The sequence below is a fragment of the Apium graveolens genome, chromosome 7 (assembly GCF_009905375.1).
Source record: "Apium graveolens cultivar Ventura chromosome 7, ASM990537v1, whole genome shotgun sequence".
NCBI classification, from domain to species: Eukaryota; Viridiplantae; Streptophyta; class Magnoliopsida; order Apiales; family Apiaceae; genus Apium; species Apium graveolens.
The window spans coordinates 51,971,280-51,991,721 of record NC_133653.1 but is presented as its reverse complement, the minus strand read 5'-3'; the positions used below and the strand labels follow the sequence as shown (position 1 = coordinate 51,991,721).

Sequence of the window (20,442 nt, the reverse complement as noted above, 5' to 3'; positions counted from 1 at the left end):
TAAAATATTTATCAAATTTCTGAACAATTTGCTGATATGTTTAGATATATGTTGTGAGTCAGCTAATAATAAATATGCAAAGCTAAATAAAGATATTAACAAATAAAGAACACACAAGAATTTTAGCAAGGTTCGACCCGTATTCCTGATAAGAAACACACAAGATTTTTATGTAAAAGAATATATTATTAATCAATGAAATGTTATGATCATTATTGGATGCCATAACAATAACAGACAAATACATATTTATATGAATGCACGAAGACAAAGACATAGCCGCACTGAGGGTTTTATCTCGTAAATTGATCACCGAATTTATTAAATATGTCACAATCTCAAAACAAATAATAACTGTAATCCCGACAACCTAAATATGATTGATAGAATCTAATAATTCTACAAACATATAATTCTTAAAAATAGAGAAAATGACCGTAATTATCGATACTGTATTAAATCGAGGGTGGAAGCGTACCTGAATCCAGAATCCATAAGGCGATAATTGTGACGGTATCCAAATATGTATTATGTTCTTGATTAGTGTCTTTCTCTTAACTAAGTACTCCTTAGAGTTTCTCAAAAGCTCTCTGTGATGGGTAGAATATAAGCCGTGTAATCTACTTGATATATTCGGGACTATAACCCTGTTTATATACCACCTAACTAAATCCCCATTATAATTTAATTGGGCCTGATATTAGATATCTACTTATTAGGTCCATACAATAAATTAAAATTTAAGTGTGTTTCTTATTTGATCACTTAATTTAACCCAATATATTAAATAACAAATATAATTTTCAATGATTACAAAATTGTATTTTTACAGTGTACTTCGTGGATCAATCTTAAAAGAAAGTATACTCAAAATATATACAAACTAAGTTAACATTCAAATTTAATTATAATTTTCGGTTTTGGTTCGGTTTTGCTCAACCCGAGTCCTTACAAAACTAATTTATAATAATTTTTCTTCAAAACCGCAAATTTTGTTTATCATCAGCTTGCTAATAAGACAATAAAATAAGTTATAAATTTGCTAACAGTGTGATCATCAAAATTATAACATTATCAATTTATAAACTTATTAACAAGAAAAATCTAGTAAATGTACACCTTCATGGAATGAAGATAAATGTTTGACAAATTTGTCTATGATATATTTGTATCGGATTTTACAATAGATTGATTATTAATCACGTGAAGTACTAAAAATTTCCAGATTTATTTTACTTGACTTTTTAATAATTTCATTTTAAGTATTATTATAATGATATTTAGTTAAAGAATATCAAAAATAGATAATTTTAATTATTATATAATTTAATTATTATAAATTTTTTTATTGAATTTTTGTAAATTGGATCGAATTACAAAATTTTTGTTCCCTGTTGTCATCCAATTGGTTTCCCCCCATTTATTCCCCGTTTCTATTTCACTTCTCCGTGAATAAGACACAAACTTAAATGGCCGCCTCTTCCTCATCTCTCTTTAACCTATGCTTCCTTCCCTCCGTTAAAAATTAATTAATCAGTGTCTAAACCCTAAAGATGGCCAATATACAAACGGATTTATAGTCCTTTCATCTCTGTTTCAAGTGTTCTTGGCTGATTGTTTGCTGCCTCCCTCAGCTTTTTGACCCCCAACCAAGGACCCAAAGACCCCAACCCAACACAACTATTATCAGAATCGTCTATGAAACTCCTCCGTCTGTCATCCTGCCTATTATCCGATTCGTTGTAAGTCTCCTCTAATCTTGTTTCCTGCCTATTTACGGTAAATAAATTCTGTATGTTTCAAACTGCAGATTTAGTATGAATGTGGAGGAAGGGGTTATTTGGGATTTAATTATTGTAATAATTGTAACCACCCATATCAATTGAGGCCTGATGCAAAGGATTATTCATTTTATATTTGGACTTGGACTTGCAAGTATGGTTCAAGCTGCAAATTTTATCTACCAGTCAAGAGGAGAATTAGGTATGGTATATATGAATTGTAATTGGTTTTTGATATGTTAAGGTTTCACATTGCTCATTCTTAATATGTCGATAAATTATGATAAATTATTATAAATTATGAGCCTGCCTTTGTAAAACTATGTGAGCATGCCTTTGTAAAATATGTGGATAATATGTCAAACTAATATATAGTCTTTTTTTGTTAGCTGTTATGTAGATACTAAGTAGTACTCTACCTTTTTTTTAATTTCATATTAAGGTTGAATTTATGTCTAATTTTTTTTAACTTAACATGTTCTATAAATTACTTTTGATTTTTGTTGTTTTTTGTTCATATATGCAGGTTGGTAGGTGTAGTTTTTTGTTAATTCTATTTGTCATTCTTATGGCATTGGGGTCTAGTAGCAGCTGGAATGGTGGTAGTAGAGGGGTAAGAGGTGGACGCGGAAGAGGTGGCCACTGCAGCATTCCCGAATCGAGATGACCCGAAGCAGCAGGAGTTATGCCATATGCGGCATGCGACAACCATTGTTTTTGATGCCAATGTCATAGCATTGAACAAAAAAGTCATTTTGGTTGTACCCTTCTCATCTTAATTCATATAATTTTCTATGGCATCTTTGTTTTCAGTTATAGTTATACAAATTACCTAAATTATAGAAATAAATTTGATTCTATATTTATATTATATTTTTCGAGTGGGAAACGGTTCTTGTAAAAAAAATAATATCACTTAGTGAGTAGGAAGCACAAAAATAACAAATATAAATTTATTTGGTCCATGAACCACAGCCTATAGCTAAGTTTCTGTTGCAGGATTTTCAAAGTTATGGCATGTGATAATATAGCCTCTGTTAGATAAGTGGATGGTTTACAAGTGAACGGTAAAGTGGTATATATACTGATACGTGCACACCACATGTGAGGCCAAGACTCACATATTTATAAATGGTAGGCTAATCTACTAGCTCAACAAGATTTTTTAACTTTTAACCTTCCTCTGGGATCGAAGCTGTTTCTAATGTTGTGGTATGTACAATGAAATCTTATATCACAAAAAGACAGTATTCAATTATTGTAATCGATTCAGTTGATGCCCAAATTTTATTAAAAATAATACATAAATATACTGCAGCTAGCCATAACTTGAAGCTAAGGAACTAGGGATTTATTTTTAGTCATTTCTAAACTTTGACAACAAACTTTACCATTTATTCCTGAATAGAATATCATTTAGACTTACATAAACATAACTAAATGTACATGTTATTTTCCAGCTAGAACATGTTATGTTCTTTTATAATGTGTCCCATGTGTTAATTCATATATTTAGTATTAATGACTAAATATAAATTGTGCAAGTTTGTAGTTTAAATCAAGAAATGCTTGATATGTACAGAGTAAAATGTTTAAAGATGGGGTTTGATCTGGGGTTCTGGAACTTCTCATATTTTGGTTATTTTAGTTTGTTTACGGCATGTGAATGTAAATTGCAATTTGTATAGATAATTGATATAGATTATATATTGTATTACAACGTACTAGAATTGAAAAGGCCCCTTTGTATGATAACGACTTCGAAGACCACGATGAAGATGTCGAAGATCAGGATGCTGAGAATTACTCCCTCCATTAGCGCACTCCCTGTTCTAGCTACTACTAGTAGGTTGACTTTTCCGCCGAATGAACTTCTAATATCTACTAATATCAACTCTTAGAAAATTATTTTGGGATATAACAACAAATTTCTCCTCGGTAGCTAACTTTTTGGGACAAAAACTTTGGTGATATGTCTCCTTTTGGGTTAACTTTTTGGGATTGAACAATTAATCTCCCAGCCTAGCTTAACTTGTTGAGCTATTAGATGTCAAATATTTGACAATATATTGGCACGTATAACCTTTTGGATGTTTTAAGTAAGTTATTCGGATGTCGCAATTTAAACTTATATTTATATTGTTTGATTTTTTGTTTATTTTCGGAGATTGTGGATGGTATATAGAGGTTATGGATATAATGGTTCACAGGGCCTTTTTTTAAAAAAAATAATTGTATGTTATATTTGGCCGCTTTTCGTTGCATTTAGCATACCAATATTTCATGTAATAATTTTATATGACCTATATTAGTCATATTTGCTCTTTAAATTTGATCGAAATCAGTCACTTTTATAAATTCGACTAACATAAACGGAGTCATATTTACAATTTTGACCAAAAAATAACCTGGTCAAATTAATAAAATTGACTGATGATAAGTCGGTCAAATTTATAAATTTGACTGCTAGCAGTGGTATTTTTAACAAGAGGCGGAAAATTCAATTTTTTACAAAAAATTTGAAGTCAAAGGTCAAAATATAAAAATGACCGGCTGAAGTCAATTTTAGACGGTTAAATTTAGTTGGTCAAATTTGAACGGTCACATTTAGTCCGTCAAATTTAATTAAATTTGACCGATTTCGCTAAATTTGACCAGCGTAAAAAAGACCGACACATTTCGGTCATATTTAACTAAATACGACCGCCAGCGGTCAAATTTAGTTAAATACGACCGGAAAATTTCGGTCATATTTAGCCGTTTTTCCTCTAGTGAAAGATATTGGTCATGAAGTTTTTGGGATCAGAGCTATAGATGTTGAATTAATGTCAGGCGCATCACTGATGTACTAAAAAAAATGCTTGATAGCCTCACACAAATTGAATCCATCAGGGCCAGGAGCCTTATTCTTTTTCATAGCTTTCAAGGATTTGAGGATTAATTCAGTGTTGACTCTTTCCGTGATCATGGCAGCTTGGTGAGATGTAATGGAATTACACTGAATGTCATCTAGGTCACAAGTCATGTGAGCAGATGCATTACCAATTAAATTTTCAAAAAAATTGATAGCTACCTGTGCAACATTTTCCTGACCGAAAACCACTGTCCAGAGTTATCTTCAATGGCAAAAATTTTATTGTCATTCCAGTTAGCCTTGGTCTTATTAAAGAAGAAGCTGTTGTTACCTAACTGATAAGTTTTGTTGTAAATTAAGCTGCCTGCTCCTGGTAAAGTAAATAAGCATTTGTAGGAGAAAAACTTAAAGCATCTTGAACTGGCTGTAAATCTTGTCTTGCTCGCTGAACATTGTGGTTGAAATTTCCATTAGCTTTATTTAATTTGATGAGCTCTTGTTTGACTAATTTTAGCTTTTTACGTAAAATACCCATAGGGTCACCGTACCAAGGAGTTTGCCATGCCTGAGTTACAGCATTTGTGAAACCTTCAATATCACTCATAAAGGTGACGTATTGAAACTGTTTGCTGATCTTTTCCTATTCGAGAGGGATTTGTAAAAGCATGGGGCAATGATACATAATGCCCCTATTTTTTATATGCACTGTACACTACAACATATTTGCAATCATACAACTGTTTTTTACCGTTGTGTGAAAGGTAGAGTTTCCGTTGTCTATCCAACACTCGTGTGATCGAAGGTTGGACAACGGTTATTTATACACTTGTAATAAGCGAGATTCAACAACATTTTTTAATACTGGTTACAATCAAGAATTCACAACGGTTACTCTGTATTAACCATTGTTAGGAAATTCTTTAAACAACAGTTTCTTTATTCCACTATTGTCTACCTAACTTAACAACAATGGTTTTGTAGAAAAACCATTGTTGTTAACTTATTCGATATTTTCATAAACAACAGTTTATAAACTTCTTTTAATTAGTTAAAACCGTTGTTATAAATGTTTTTCGTTTAAAAGACAATGATGTAAAAGATTTAAACCATTGCAAAGAATATCAAAAGACAACAGTTTTTTCAAAAAAAAATATATGCAATGAGACATACAACGGTTTTCATCATTTTTTAAGTGGGTTTCACACAACTGTATACAAAATTCATATTATTATTTAAAATAAATCAATTTTAAAATAAAATGATATTATATTAATTAAATTGTTACTTCAAAATTAAAATTAAATTTGTAATACAAAGGTTCTCTACAAGAATTACAACTATAACTTCAAATCTATTTCTAAACATTCTTATTAAGGTACACTATAACTAATTTGCATACATATTCCGTTGTTTTTGCCTAAAAAGCAAGAGAATGTTCACTCCATTGGCACGCCTAGTCCTAGTACTTGTTCTTGCCCATCATGTTCTTGTTCCAAATATCATACATGTAGGTTTGCTGCATCAACAGTTACACGCATATGAGAAGAATATATAGAACTTCGAGAATAGTTAAAATGGAGGCAGAAGGAAATAGAAAATAATGAGTAAAACCTGCAATCTATATGCCCATATGCAATCCACATACATAAGGCAAGAAACTTGAATCCAGGAATTAGTTACAAATAAACACAACTCATTAAGTATTTTGGAAAGAAAATTATGAGCTAATAGATAACGCTACTATAGTTTCATAGGGGCAGGGATAGGTTCCACTAATGCAGTACACTAAAACGCTCCTTCATTCCTCCAAATTAAAACACAAAAAGGAAAAAATGAATTCTTAATTATGAATTCACGGAAAAAGATCAACTATCAAAACCTACAAAGCTTTTATAAGTGGCAAATCTATGGACATCGTATTACTAGATCATAAGTGAATGACCACAAAGAAAAAATGATGCCTTGAACACCAAAGATATGCTGCCAAACACCTAGAATTGACATGACCCTTGCAGAGCCAAATTCCCTTCTCAATCCATGTCTAATTAAGCTCAGGCTTACCAACACAAAATAATACATTAACACCCATCAGGGCAAGTCATACTTGCAGTACGTCATTTTACTTTTATTTGCTAATTTATACAATAAATCATGCATATTGTGTACATTTTCGACAGTCATCTAAAAATTTGTAAGTTGCACAACTTGCCAATACTAATGACTTGCTTACAAGAGTTTTTGAAAAAATTCCAACTGTTAAATATATATATATAAACTTACCATCCTCGGCTTGGAGTTCAGTATAAGAAACAAAAGGTTTTTCTCTGTTCTTTTACTTTTTTTTAGCAACATCCATTGGCCTGGATGCACCCCCTGTGCAGCAACATCTGCACAACACATAGCCACCAGGTAAATACACATGAAACCAATGCACCAAAAATAGGAGTATAAAATTTATACATTGAAAGAAATCAAAAGGTATCATAACTGGAATAAAAATAATTTGACTAACTAGTAACTAGAACCTTAGCTATTATTTTGGTCGATTTTTTGGAGAAATTCCTAAAAAATGAATGTAATATCCTAAGCACTTCCATTAATATCTTAGCTATTATTTTGGTCAATTTTTTATTTAATTCTAAGTCTATTTTGATTGTTCTCCAATTTTATTTTTTGGCAGAAACTAATTGCATCTGTATTCTGTGGCCAACGTGAAATGGATAATTGATTTTAGTTGATAGTAAAAATCAGTTGTCAAACCTACTCTATTCATAAAAAAACAGATAAAATTTTACATGTAATGATTCATAATTTATCTATTTATTTCATGTGGACAGAGAGAGATAGAGAGAGGGAGGGGATCACGTTTGTGCTGCAACTTTTTTCTGAATGACGTAATGCTTTATGTGATAAACTCAACCTTGCTCTTCTTTGTCCACCTAGTAGTGTTATCATCCAGAAGATACAAATCAAATATCGGTTCATCAAGTAATCCAGGAGTAGATTAAACCATTACAGAGAATCTTGATATTCAACAGGGTCTGCCCTAGTACTCATTTCAGTAAAGTATTTAGATTTCACAATTTGGGATAAACAACATACATCTCAATTAAACAAGATATCAAAACAAAAGTGTTATAAGACAATAATAATATAATAATCAGCCAGAAAAAAGAATTGTGCTCAATTAGAACAACTCCAAGTACAAAGAGACGCTCAATTTATAAAAACTAGTTATTTCGAGAGTAACCAACTCTAGCCGAAAATTTGAAAATGGTACGAAAACTCTGATATCTAGTTACTTACATTGATGAGTTCCTGATCGAAAATAGCCTCAGCTTCGAAATCCAGAGCTACATCTCCAACCAGAGGAGAAACAGAGCTAACTATACACTTAGTTCTAAAAAAACCATCTCAAAATATAACATAAAATTGTAAAGGACTCAATTAACTTACTAATTCCAACGAATTAAAGATTGGGCTCCTGTTAAAAACCTCCAATCAAACTAATTGTAAAACTAATTACATTAGCCACGCTACACCAAGAAAGACTACCAAGACATGCCTGAATCAATTCTCTGACATGCTTCTAGCTGCGTATGGGCTGTCGCACCACGGGGATCTTGCCTACAAGAGAGCCTTCTCCATGGGAGCCTTCCTCTGGACTGACTTTGATTGGCATTCCTCTGCAAACCCTACATAATCTATCACTGTACTTATGTACTTCTGCTTAAAATAAAGTAGTATGTATGTAGTACTACTACAGATGCCAAACTTCTTGTAATTCACATAAATTGGCTATTTGAAATAAAAATTACTCTGGATTTAAGTCACAAATTACTCTGGATAACTGAAACAGAGGTTTAAGATAATAGTGATGAACATACCGGGTTATGGCAATCAGTAGTGTCCATTTCGTCCTTCTACTACACCCAAAATGCTTAACCTCCATAACTTTATGCCGAAACATAAATTAAAACCCAATTACAAATAGGAGAATGAAAAAAAGAAAACAGCCCCAAATCGAAGAAAAGTACACATAAATCGATGTGGGTGTGTATAAAGTGTATTGGTTCTGGTTGTAAGATTGAGAGAGAGGGAGATAGAGGGGGAGAGACAGAGAGAAGGAGAGAGAAGGAGAGAAGGGGAAACATTGAGAAGGGAGATTGTATGATGAGATTGAATAGCGGCGGCCGGGTATGATGTTTAGGGATTGAGAAAGAAGGGGGAAAACAAAATCTGAGAAGGGGGAAATGAAATATTGGCCGGTGGAGGGAACCTAATCTTAGTCATGATTTAGTAAAAAAATATCAAATTTACGAGTAGCTGCATTTAAATAATAATAACATCAAATAATTTTCAGTATAAAAATTGAAAATTGAAAATTATTTTTTACAGTATTAAATGTAATAACATTAACATTCTACAAGATCATCGGAAAAAAATCTTTTTAAAAATTAATCTTGTAAATCGGGAACGAGTCTCGTTGTCGGGAGGGGTACTTTTACCGGATTTTTCTAATCCTGACATGCAAGATGAAGTTCATATTTTTTAATAATTTTTTTATATGACTAAAATTGATATATCTTAACATCCGTACAGTTGGATCGTCGGAAAAATCATTTTAAAAATTAATCTTGTAAATCGGGAACGAGTCTCGTTGTCGGGAGGGGTACTTTTACCGGATTTTTCTAATCCTCACATGCAAGATGAAGTTCATATCTTTTAATAATTTTTTTATATGACTAAAATTGATATATCTTAACATCCGTATGGTTGAATCGTCGAAAAAATCATTTTAAAAATTAATCTTGTAAATCGGGAACGAGTCTCGTTGTCGGGAGGGGTACTTTTACCGGATTTTTCTAATCCTGACATGCAAGATGAAGTTCATATTTTTTAATAATTTTTTCATATGACTAAAATTGATATATCTTAACATCCGTACGGTTGGATCATCGAAAAAATCATTTTAAAAATTAATCTTGTAAATCGGGAACGAGTCTCGTTGTCGGGAGGGGTACTTTTACCGGATTTTTCTAATCCTGACATGCAAGATGAAGTTCATATTCTTTAATAATTTTTTCATAGACTAAAATTGATATATATTAACATCCGTACGGTTGGATCGTCGAAAAAATCATTTTAAAAATTAATCTTGTAAATCAGGAACGAGTCTCATTGTCGGGAGGGGTACTTTTACCGGATTTTTCTAATCCTGACATGCAAGATGAAGTTTATATTTTTTAATAATTTTTTCATATGACTAAAATTGATATATCTTAACATCCGTACGGTTGGATCGTCGAAAAAATCATTTTAAAAATTAATCTTTTAAATCGGGAACGAGTCTCGTTGTTGGGAGGGGTACTTTTACCGGATTTTTCTAATCCTGACATGCAAGATGAAGTTCATATTTTTTAATAATTTTTTCATATGACTAAAATTGATATATCTTAACATCCGTACGGTCGTATCGTCAAAAAAATCATTTTAAAAATTAATCTTGTAAATCGGGAACGAGTCTCGTTGTTAGGTGGGGTACTTTTACCGGATTTTTCTAATCCTGTCATGCAAGATGAAGTTCATATCTTTTAATAATTTTTTTATATGACTAAAATTGATATATCTTAACATCCGTATGGTTGAATCGTCGAAAAAATCATTTTAAAAATTAATCTTGTAAATCGGGAACGAGTCTCGTTGTCGGGAGGGGTACTTTTACCGGATTTTTCTAATCCTGACATGCAAGATGAAGTTCATATTTTTTAATAATTTTTTCATATGACTAAAATTGATATATCTTAACATCCGTACGGTTGGATCATCGAAAAAATCATTTTAAAAATTAATCTTGTAAATCGGGAACGAGTCTCGTTGTCGGGAGGGGTACTTTTACCGGATTTTTCTAATCCTGACATGCAAGATGAAGTTCATATTCTTTAATAATTTTTTCATAGACTAAAATTGATATATATTAACATCCGTACGGTTGGATCGTCGAAAAAATCATTTTAAAAATTAATCTTGTAAATCAGGAACGAGTCTCGTTGTCGGGAGGGGTACTTTTACCGGATTTTTCTAATCCTGACATGCAAGATGAAGTTTATATTTTTTAATAATTTTTTCATATGACTAAAATTGATATATCTTAACATCCGTACGGTTGGATCGTCGAAAAAATCATTTTAAAAATTAATCTTTTAAATCGGGAACGAGTCTCGTTGTTGGGAGGGGTACTTTTACCGGATTTTTCTAATCCTGACATGCAAGATGAAGTTCATATTTTTTAATAATTTTTTCATATGACTAAAATTGATATATCTTAACATCCGTACGGTCGTATCGTCAAAAAAATCATTTTAAAAATTAATCTTGTAAATCGGGAACGAGTCTCGTTGTTAGGTGGGGTACTTTTACCGGATTTTTCTAATCCTGTCATGCAAGATGAAGTTCATTTTTTTTAATAATTTTTTCATATGACTAAATTTGATATATCTTAACATCCGTATGGTTGGATCGTCGAAAAAATCATTTTAAAAATTAATCTTATAAATCGGGAACGAGTTTCGTTGTCGGGAGTGGTACTTTTACCGGATTTTTCCAATCCTGACATGCAAGATGAAGTTCATTTTTTTTAATAATTTTTTCATATGACTAAAATTGATATATCTTAACATCCGTACGGTTGGATCGTCGAAAAAATCATTTTAGAAATTAATCTTGTAAACCGGAAATCTCATTTATAGAGTAATACTTTTACAATGGTTTCCTTGAAACACCATTGTGTAAAGATAAAATAAGACAACGCTTTTTTTATTATAAAACCGTTGTGTGAGCATATCAGCTTTTTTCAATCTAACGGCTAATATCTAATCTCATTTCAATCAAGGGCTATCATTCAGACACTTCAACAATCCGAGTAAAATGTTTACAACCAATCATGGGGTGCCACCTCATCAGGTGGTGCCCATTGAAATTATAAAATAACTATTTCAGACAACTGTTTTGTTCCGTTGTATGAAGTTTTCTAAGACAACCCTTGTAAAAACTGTTGTGTGAATTACACAACGTAATATCTAAAAGCTTGTATGAGACCAACTAAGACAACACTTTTGTTTTAACATAAAACCGTTGTATAAGAATTCGGCTATTTTTCGATCTAACGGCCAATATCAAATCTCATATCAATATAGGGCTCTCATTTTGCCACGTCAGCAATCCTTGTGAATGATTTACCACCTATCACGTGCTGCCACCTCAATACGTGGTACCCATTGAAATTCCTCAGACAACGGTTTCATTCCGTTGTTTGATGGTTTAGAGGACAACCTTTCTAAAAAACCGTTGTCTCAATTACACAATGTAATGTCAAAACCGTTGTCTTATATCCCTATACGTTAACATAGTAACAACGGTTTATAATCGTTATGTTAAAGATGTACAACAACACTATATTTAAAAAACTGTTGTCTGACTCGATGAGAGGATACAACTTGTACAACAGTTTAAAAAAGATGAATATCCGTTGTTTGTTCTGGAGCTCACACAACTGTTTTTTCTGTAAAATCAATTCACCGTTGTATGATTTTTTAGGACGACGGTTTTTTTTTAACCGTTGTTTGTCAAGTGTTGTCTGATTGCAAATTTCTTGTAGTGGTACCTTCAGTAAATTTTAAGAACCAGACACAATTCCCCAGCATTCTGTCCAGTCTTGTAAATTGTGTGCACAAGTCTGTTTTTTAAAAATATTCCAATTCAAAACGCCTTTGGTAAATTGAAAAACAGATATTGTAAAAATATAGTCTTTTGTAAATTATGTGCAGAGGTCTTTTTTTTACTGAAGGTATAGTTCATAAAAATATAGTAAATTTACAAGGATAAATAATTACAAATATTGAAAAACATATATACACATTCCAATTTAAGGCCAAAAACTAATTCAAAGAGTGCATTAGCATTATTTCTAATGAATAAATTCGATATTTCTTAACATCCATATGTTTGGATCGTCGAAAAAATCATTTAAAAAAATTATTTGGTTTAATTGGAAAGAATCTCATTCAAGGGACTAAGACTTTTCTTGACTTTTATATTCCTTACATGCAAGATAAATTTGAAATTTTTTTGTAATATTTTCTAATGACTAAAATCAAAATATCTTAACATCTATACATTTGGATCGTTAAGAAAATCATTAAAATAATTATCTGGTTAACCGGGAACGAATCTCTTATTTATGGTATTAGTACATTTTACAACAATTTTTACAAAATCCAATTGTGGTATGACCTTCTTAAAACTATTTTGTAACAAAACTGTTATACCAGAAGCAAAGTTTCTAAAAGGTTTTAGAGCGAGGTACATGAATAATGATTTGTATTAAAAACTATTGTATGAGATCAAATAAGATAATACTTTATTTAACACTAAACCATTATATAAAAGCATTACCTATTTTTAAATCCAATGGAAGGTATCTTATGTCATTGCAATCAAGGGCTATCATTTCCCCACCTCAGCAATCCAGTTATAACATGGTGCCACCTCACTAGAGGTGCCCAATAAAAATCTAAAAGAACTATTTTAGACAACTGTTTTTTTGCCACCTTATCAATACTTGTGTAAAGATGAAAGAGACAAGTCTTTGAAACTTTTAACCATTGTCTCAATACTTAACACCAACAGTTTTATGAATAAAACCTTTGTTGTAGTTTGATAACCATAATGGATTATGTTATTCGCTATCAGTCTAACAATGGAACTACAGAAGGGGGTTGAATGAAATTATGATTTCTTTTGGAAAATTAAAAACTCATTTAAATATATATAACTATGAATGAATATACAACAGTACCGATTAAAAGAATTCAATTATTCAAACACAAATTAAATAAAAAAGACTATTTCAAAACTTTCTGGTGGATTGATCTTTCCACCAAAGTTATATATAAAGATTAGAGAACTTTGTCATGCAGAAATCCAGATAGCGGTTTACAAGTGTTTTACAAATATGAACAGAGAGAATTCCTAACACATGTAGCTTTTTCTATTTCTCAGTTCAAATTACTTTTTTTAACTACTTGCTACTCTTGGTTTATATACTACAAAGTTACATATGAATAGAATAGACATCGCCTACTCTTGGTTTGAGGTTGTGTACTTTATTCGTTGAAAGTGTTTCCTTAGCAGTTAATACTCTTTCCACTACTAGAAAAAATAGAATAGACATCGCCTCTTAGACAACAATTGCTTTTGGAGCCGATGTAAAAGGTGTTTTCTACATCGGTTTTAACCAACTGATGTCTTTTGTTGTTATAAACATCGGTGTTTTAGCCCAACCGATGTTAAAAGTTTGTTTAAAAAAATTTAATCAGCGCGCCTTCCTTATTTCCCCCCTTGGCCAAATAATTCATTCCCTCCTATTGTTCCCCCTCTTTTTTGCCTTAAAAAATTTCTCCCCCTCTTTTCACACAAATTTTGCCTTAGAATTTTTTCAAACTCTCTCCCCTTTTTTAGTTTACACCCCTTTTTCAACTTTACACTTTAAAATAATAAATATTTTCAAAATCAAAAATCAAAAGATAAATCCTTTCAGTCTCTCGTTTCTCTTTCTCACTCACTGAAACTCACCCCTCTATGAAGAACCCTAAATATCACCTCTGCCTCTCGATTGTGCCCAACTGAAGATTCAGTCATCTCTCCCGACTATTTTTATGTGCTTTGTGTGCTCTCTGTGCTCGCTCTCTGTGCTCTCTCACCTCTCTCTTTTGGACGGAGTTTGAATTGGGTAAGGTCAAGTCTGAGTTTAAAGGTTAAAGATGTGAGATTAAAGCTTGGAGGTCGAGCATAAATTGGGTAAGATTAACCCTAATTTTTCACTTAGAGGTTTCATTTTAAAACCCTATTTTTTTAAATGATTGGTTAAATGTTTGAATTGTGCATGTTAATCTTTTATGCTTTTAGTTGAGTAATTGCTTGAATTATGTATGTGGGTATCAATTTTGATGTATATGTGGGTATATGTTTTTATTTTGATTTTTATTTTATAAGTATTTATATTATTTTGTCACCCTTTATACAATACTAAGGAATCACGAAATTAGTTTAATTTATATAGTTGATCCGAACATTAATATTCTATTTCAAATTAATCGAGTTCTTTCATGTTGGAGGATAACGATGCTTCTGATTTTCTTACTTATACAAAATGGTGACCGGTTGATTTTTAGTATCCATATATAATGATAGAGAGAACACATATCTGTTTGAGTTTGTATTAGAAGGCTTCACTACTTGTAATATGTACTTACTTATCCCTTTCCTGTTATTGATGTCTTCTTTGTCATTGCAGGTGTTTGTTAAGGGAGTGGACAAGGACGACGTAGTACTAATGGCTGCAAGAGCATCGAGGTTAGAGAATCAAGATGCAATTAATGCTGCTATCGTTGCAATATTGGCAGACCCTAAACATGTATTTTTAGATGTTTTTAGATAATAGAGATGCTCCTCTTGTGATGCGAGTCAGCTAAATTATACTTGAATTCGTGTTTTACTGAAGGCACGAGCTGGAATAACTGAGATCCATTTTCTGCCATTTAATCCAACTAACAAAAGAACAACACTGACATACATTGACAAAGTTGGTATAATGCATAGAGTTAGTAAAGGTGCACCAGAGCAGGTAAAACTAGTTCTTGTAGTCTAAAGGTATCGGAGAAATTTCAGAGAATGCATTTGATAAGTTTGTTTGGTCTGGTGTTATGTAGATTCTTGACATGGCATACAACAAATGAAAAATCAAAAAGAAGGTACATTCAGTAATTGAAAATTTTGCAGAACATTGACTTCGATCACTGGGGGTTGCTCGTCAGGTAACTGATAAAGATCTCATAGACAATAGCTTAAGTACTTTTGATGCAAATGTTTATGTTAGCGTACTTCATTTTTTTTCGGTTTCTTTTTACAGGAAGTGCCTGAGGGCAACAAAGACACTTCTGGCGGGCCTTGGGAGTTCATTCCACTTCTTCCTCTCTTTGATCCACCGCGTCATGATAGTGCTGAAACAATTAGAAGAGCTCTGGAACTTGGTGTCAGTGTCAAGATGATAACATGTATGTTAAAACATAAATTAATCAGTAGTACTTATCTGAAATTTTGGGTATAAATGATCATCTTCATTAAAGAGAGCACAGAGCTCAAATGGCTAAGTGAACTGAACTGAGATAATTAATGATGGTCATTGAAATTTCTATAGGGGACCAACTGGCAATTGGCAAAGAAATGGGTCGAAGACTTGGAATGGGAACAAATATGTACCCTTCATCAGCTTTGCTTGGAAGGAATGGGAATGCAGATTCATCTCTACCTATAGACGAGCTCATTGAGAAAGCTGATGGTTTTTCTGGCGTCTTTCCTGGTTCGTGTCTTACATGCCAATTTTTGTTTTATGCTTATTGAGATGCTTTTGAGCTTTTCTGATGTCTTGCTACAATTTGTTCTTGAAGAACATAAATACGAGATTGTAAAGAGGCTGCAAGAATTAAAGCACATTTGTGGGATGACTCGTGATGGTGTCAATGATGCACCAGCCTTAAAGAAGGCAGACATTGGAATTGTTATTGTAGATTGGATGGATACCGCACGAAGTGCCTCTGATATAGTGCTAACAGAACCTGGATTGAGTGTAATCATTAGTGTTGTATTGACAAGCCACTTCAAATTTCAGAGAATGAAAAACTACACGGTATCTAAAGAGCTTTTTGATTTAAAATGTCAGAATTTTTTAAGCTGTCAATTAGAATCCCTCTACTGTGAATGCATGGATATTGCCTATCCCTCTGCTGTGAATTCGCTAGCTTATACACGTTCCTCCTATTTATTTAAATATTCCTAAAAACTTGTACTCGTCTTGTTTGATTTTTTTATACAGGGGCTACGGCCAACTATTCTGAAGCACACTCTTCTAAAACTTGCTGACCTTCTTGAGAATTGCTGGCAGCAAGATCCAGTTTTAAGACCTGACTTCACTAAAATAATAAGAATTTTACAGCAAATAGTCAAGGAGGTAGTCCTCTTCTTTCTGGTTTCGCAATAGCATTCACAATTACATGTTTATGAACACATATATTAAGTTTAAGTACTCCAGTTTGTAGTTCAACATGTGACCTAGAAGCAGTGTCATACTTATTTTGATACTGATCATGCTGATTTTGGGGCATCGTTATATGATATTTACTTTAAGTATGATGCAGTCTTAAGCGCTATATTTAAATCATACTCACAAGAATGCACACTCCTGAATATATTTAATCAATTGTGACAGAATAACATATAAGATTCTGAATAGAAAATATGAAGTTTTTACTATATGCTGTGTGATACATTATATTACAATATTTGGAAGTCTCTTGAACTTTTAGATCATTAATAAATCACAAGTTCATGTATTTACCTTGCGTGTATCACTCCCAGATAGATAGAATGGGACAACAGGATTCTTCTGTAGAGGATGAGGTCCGGTATCGATACATTAACGTCATCTTGCACTACAGGAAGTCATTTATTCAAGAAAACGCTCAAAGATACATATGCTTATTGTCATCATACAGGACGAGGCTACATGAGCTTTACTAAGGAGTGGGAAGATGCAGAAGAATGAGGGCGTTCCTCAAATGATATTTTACATGCTATTGTCGGTACCAAGTCAAATTCTTTGTATAGACAGTAGTAGAATATATGAATGGATATGTGTAGTACTTGATATTTGGATTAGATGAATCTGTTGTACCTGATGTTTGAATATTGATTGTTAGATTTATAGATGACTGGTATTATATAGCAATTGGTTTTGGTACTTCATTGGTTTTTGGAATCTATAGTTTTAAAATATACATTAATAAAACAGGTACAAACATCTTTACAATGGAAAATGATGTCTGTCAAAGCTTAATACATCAATTCTAGTGGACCATTAACATCAGTAAAAACTGATGTTAAATACTACAACAATAAAAATCTTAAAACAAAAAACTGATATTATTAAGTATTATAGACATCAGTTTGTTACAAATAGACATCGGTTACCAATTAAGAACTGATGTCAAAGGTATTGTTAACATCAGTTTTTGATGAAAACTGTTGTTACTGGTACTAGTAACATCAGTTTATTGGTTAAATTGAAAGATTTTGCTTAGCTCACATATATTTAAATTGATAAAAATATCATATTCCGATGATATATGAAGATTAGATATGCATGAGAAATTTAATATCAAGATATAGAAATCGGTTTTAAACAAAGAATTGATGTTATATGTTGTATTTAACATCAGTTTAAAACCGATGTTAAATGGGGGGGTCTTTAACATCACCCACGAAGACATCGGATTTTTGCATTTATAGACATTGGTTTTTAGCCGATATCTATTGACGTTTTTCTAGTAGTGTTCATTTATGCAAAATTGTAAGGCATCTCCTATTTACAATTAGCCAACCTATTTTGTATATCTTGCTAGTAGTTAACATGACTTAGAATTTCAACAACTTCTAAACCTCTAAGTAATTATAGTATACATAAATGTTCTACAAAACAATATTTAATACAAGTTACTCCATCAATTGATGGTTACAAAATCATTTATTTGATCTACATATAGTGTTTTGTTAAGTTATTATTAAGCCTCCAACATATTCCAAACAATCTCCCTCAATTTATGTCTAATAAAATTGTAGACATAAATTTAGGTTAACTTGATGATAAAAAACATCCTAAGAAAACTAATACAGTAAACAATAGATTAAATTTGAACAAAGATGGTAAAGTATAGTTATATGTAATTTTAAAGTGTTCCCTTAGCCTGAGCTGATAATTTTTTTCTCCTTGAATCCCCGATCCTCTTTCCCAGCCTCTTATCATTTTCCTCAATTTGATTTTAAAGTTTTCTAAAGAATTTAGCCTCATTTTTATCATTGAGATCGAGCATCTCCTTCATGTCCTTAAATGTATCTTTGCTTGATAATTGTAGCTGGTCTTCAAGTCTAAAAAATCATCTGACACCCTTTTCATCTCTAAACTCCATCATCCAATAAGGTCTCAAATGCGCTATATCAACATTGTATAGGATAGTTTAAACGCTAGGCAGTGCATTTGGATCTCTCCAGCTTTGTCTGATTTGGCTGATCTTGCTAAGTACTTCTGATTTTGTAACTTTAATGAAGCCAAAATCCTTCCTTAATGCAGAAAACACCTTTACTAGGACATTGTAGCCTTCATTGAGAATTCTGTGTAGAGTCCAAGTGATCTCCTTGCCTCCGTTGTATTTAAACACCAATCTTTCTGGCAGCTTGTTATAAGCATAAAATCCCCTTACTTCATCCAGCTTATCCAAGAAAAGATTAATATTTGAGAATTTTTTGATGTCACATATAAATAATTGATCATCTTTGTTTACTGTTGGCTTGGGCTTGGACAATGATTTTGATTTGGGTAAAACTGGTATGACTTGTTTTCTGACTGATTTTTTCCTTCTTTTCTTGGTGGGAATGGGTAGGTTTGGCTCAGGGATTAGTAGGCTTTCCCAGTCTATTGGTTCATCCTTTGGAATTATTGGCTCACCATTAAAATTTAAATCAGGATGGACCTTGAACTCAACTTGCTCCATTGTAGGCACAGTTGTTTGATTTGAGGTTGTAAATTCAGGTGCTTACCTATATTTTGAGTCTGTAATGTACCTATTTACTTATCAGGCAGCACTACAAGAAAAATGTCCATAGACATCGGTTTTTGGCTAATGTCTATGCTGTTTAACAACCGATGTTGATGTCGGTGATGTCTATTCTAGACATCGGCCAAAACCCGATGTCTTTACTTGCTTAGACATCGTTTCTGGCAAACTAGCTGATGTCCATGCATTGTTTTTTATAAAAAATGTTAAAATTAAGTAATTTAATAAATAAATTACAACAATTACAACATATTAAACATATAATGAGCTATGTTATTTGCCACATAGACATCAAATTTTTTCATTTAGGTGATGTAAAATCAGATATTAAATATCGATTTTTTACGTAAAGAGTGATGTCTATACTGGCTCATATACATCAGTTTTATCCCAAATAAAGTGATGTCTATGTTCAATTTAGACTTGAACATGTCAGTCTTTGACATCAGTTTTTTAGCAAAAAGCGATGTACATTAACTTTTTTACATCAGTTTTTCTTTATTAAAATTGATGTACAATTGCTTTTGAGACATCAGTATGTATTCATTAAAAGTGATGTACAATTTTTTTTTGATATCAGTATTTATTCATTAGAAGTGATGTATTAACAAGTTTATAGACAAAGTGTGTAAATTTTTGACATTTTTTATAAATAAAAGATTGTTACAAACCAAAATGAAAGACTAACTACATGTATAGATATAAATGAGGTACTAGTAACACTAAATTGGGTTTTTACACTTATGTATCTATCATATTTATCTCCTGAAGAGAAAAGCATGCATGGAAAATTACTTCTCTGCGACAATGTATACATAAAGCTCTTTTGCATCTTCAAGATCAATCAAAGTAGACTGGATTTGAAACTTGAAGGCAACACTCTTTGAAGCTGGTCATGTAGAAGTTATTTGAAGCCCAGTAGTGAATAACACCAATAGCCAGAACAATAAGAAGAAGAACCAAAAGAAAAGCTGCCCCAATCTGTTGCAATATCATGTGAAGATTAGGTTAAAAAGATTAGGTTAAAAAGGTCTGTTATAACATACCTGCTGCTTTCTCCTCTTTATCTCTTCCTGTTTAC

General features: G+C 32.1%; 1 long non-coding RNA gene and 1 pseudogene across 2 annotated transcripts; one reads left to right on the top strand and one right to left on the bottom strand.

Moving 5' to 3' along the window:
- Positions 1-5,921: 5,921 nt before the first annotated feature.
- LOC141672532 (uncharacterized) lies at positions 5,922-8,898 on the bottom strand. Of its 2 annotated transcripts, none has more exons than XR_012555582.1 (5): positions 8,523-8,898; positions 7,942-8,339; positions 7,501-7,574; positions 6,916-7,022; positions 5,922-6,151 (listed from the first exon to the last, which is right to left on the bottom strand). It is a non-coding gene; the product is annotated as an uncharacterized LOC141672532 (long non-coding RNA). The 2 variants fall into 2 exon arrangements; XR_012555581.1 differs by having other exon boundaries at positions 7,942-8,330.
- Positions 8,899-14,968: 6,070 nt separating this feature from the next.
- LOC141673633 (plasma membrane ATPase 2-like) lies at positions 14,969-16,732 on the top strand (annotated as a pseudogene).
- The last annotated feature ends 3,710 nt before the right edge of the window (positions 16,733-20,442 follow it).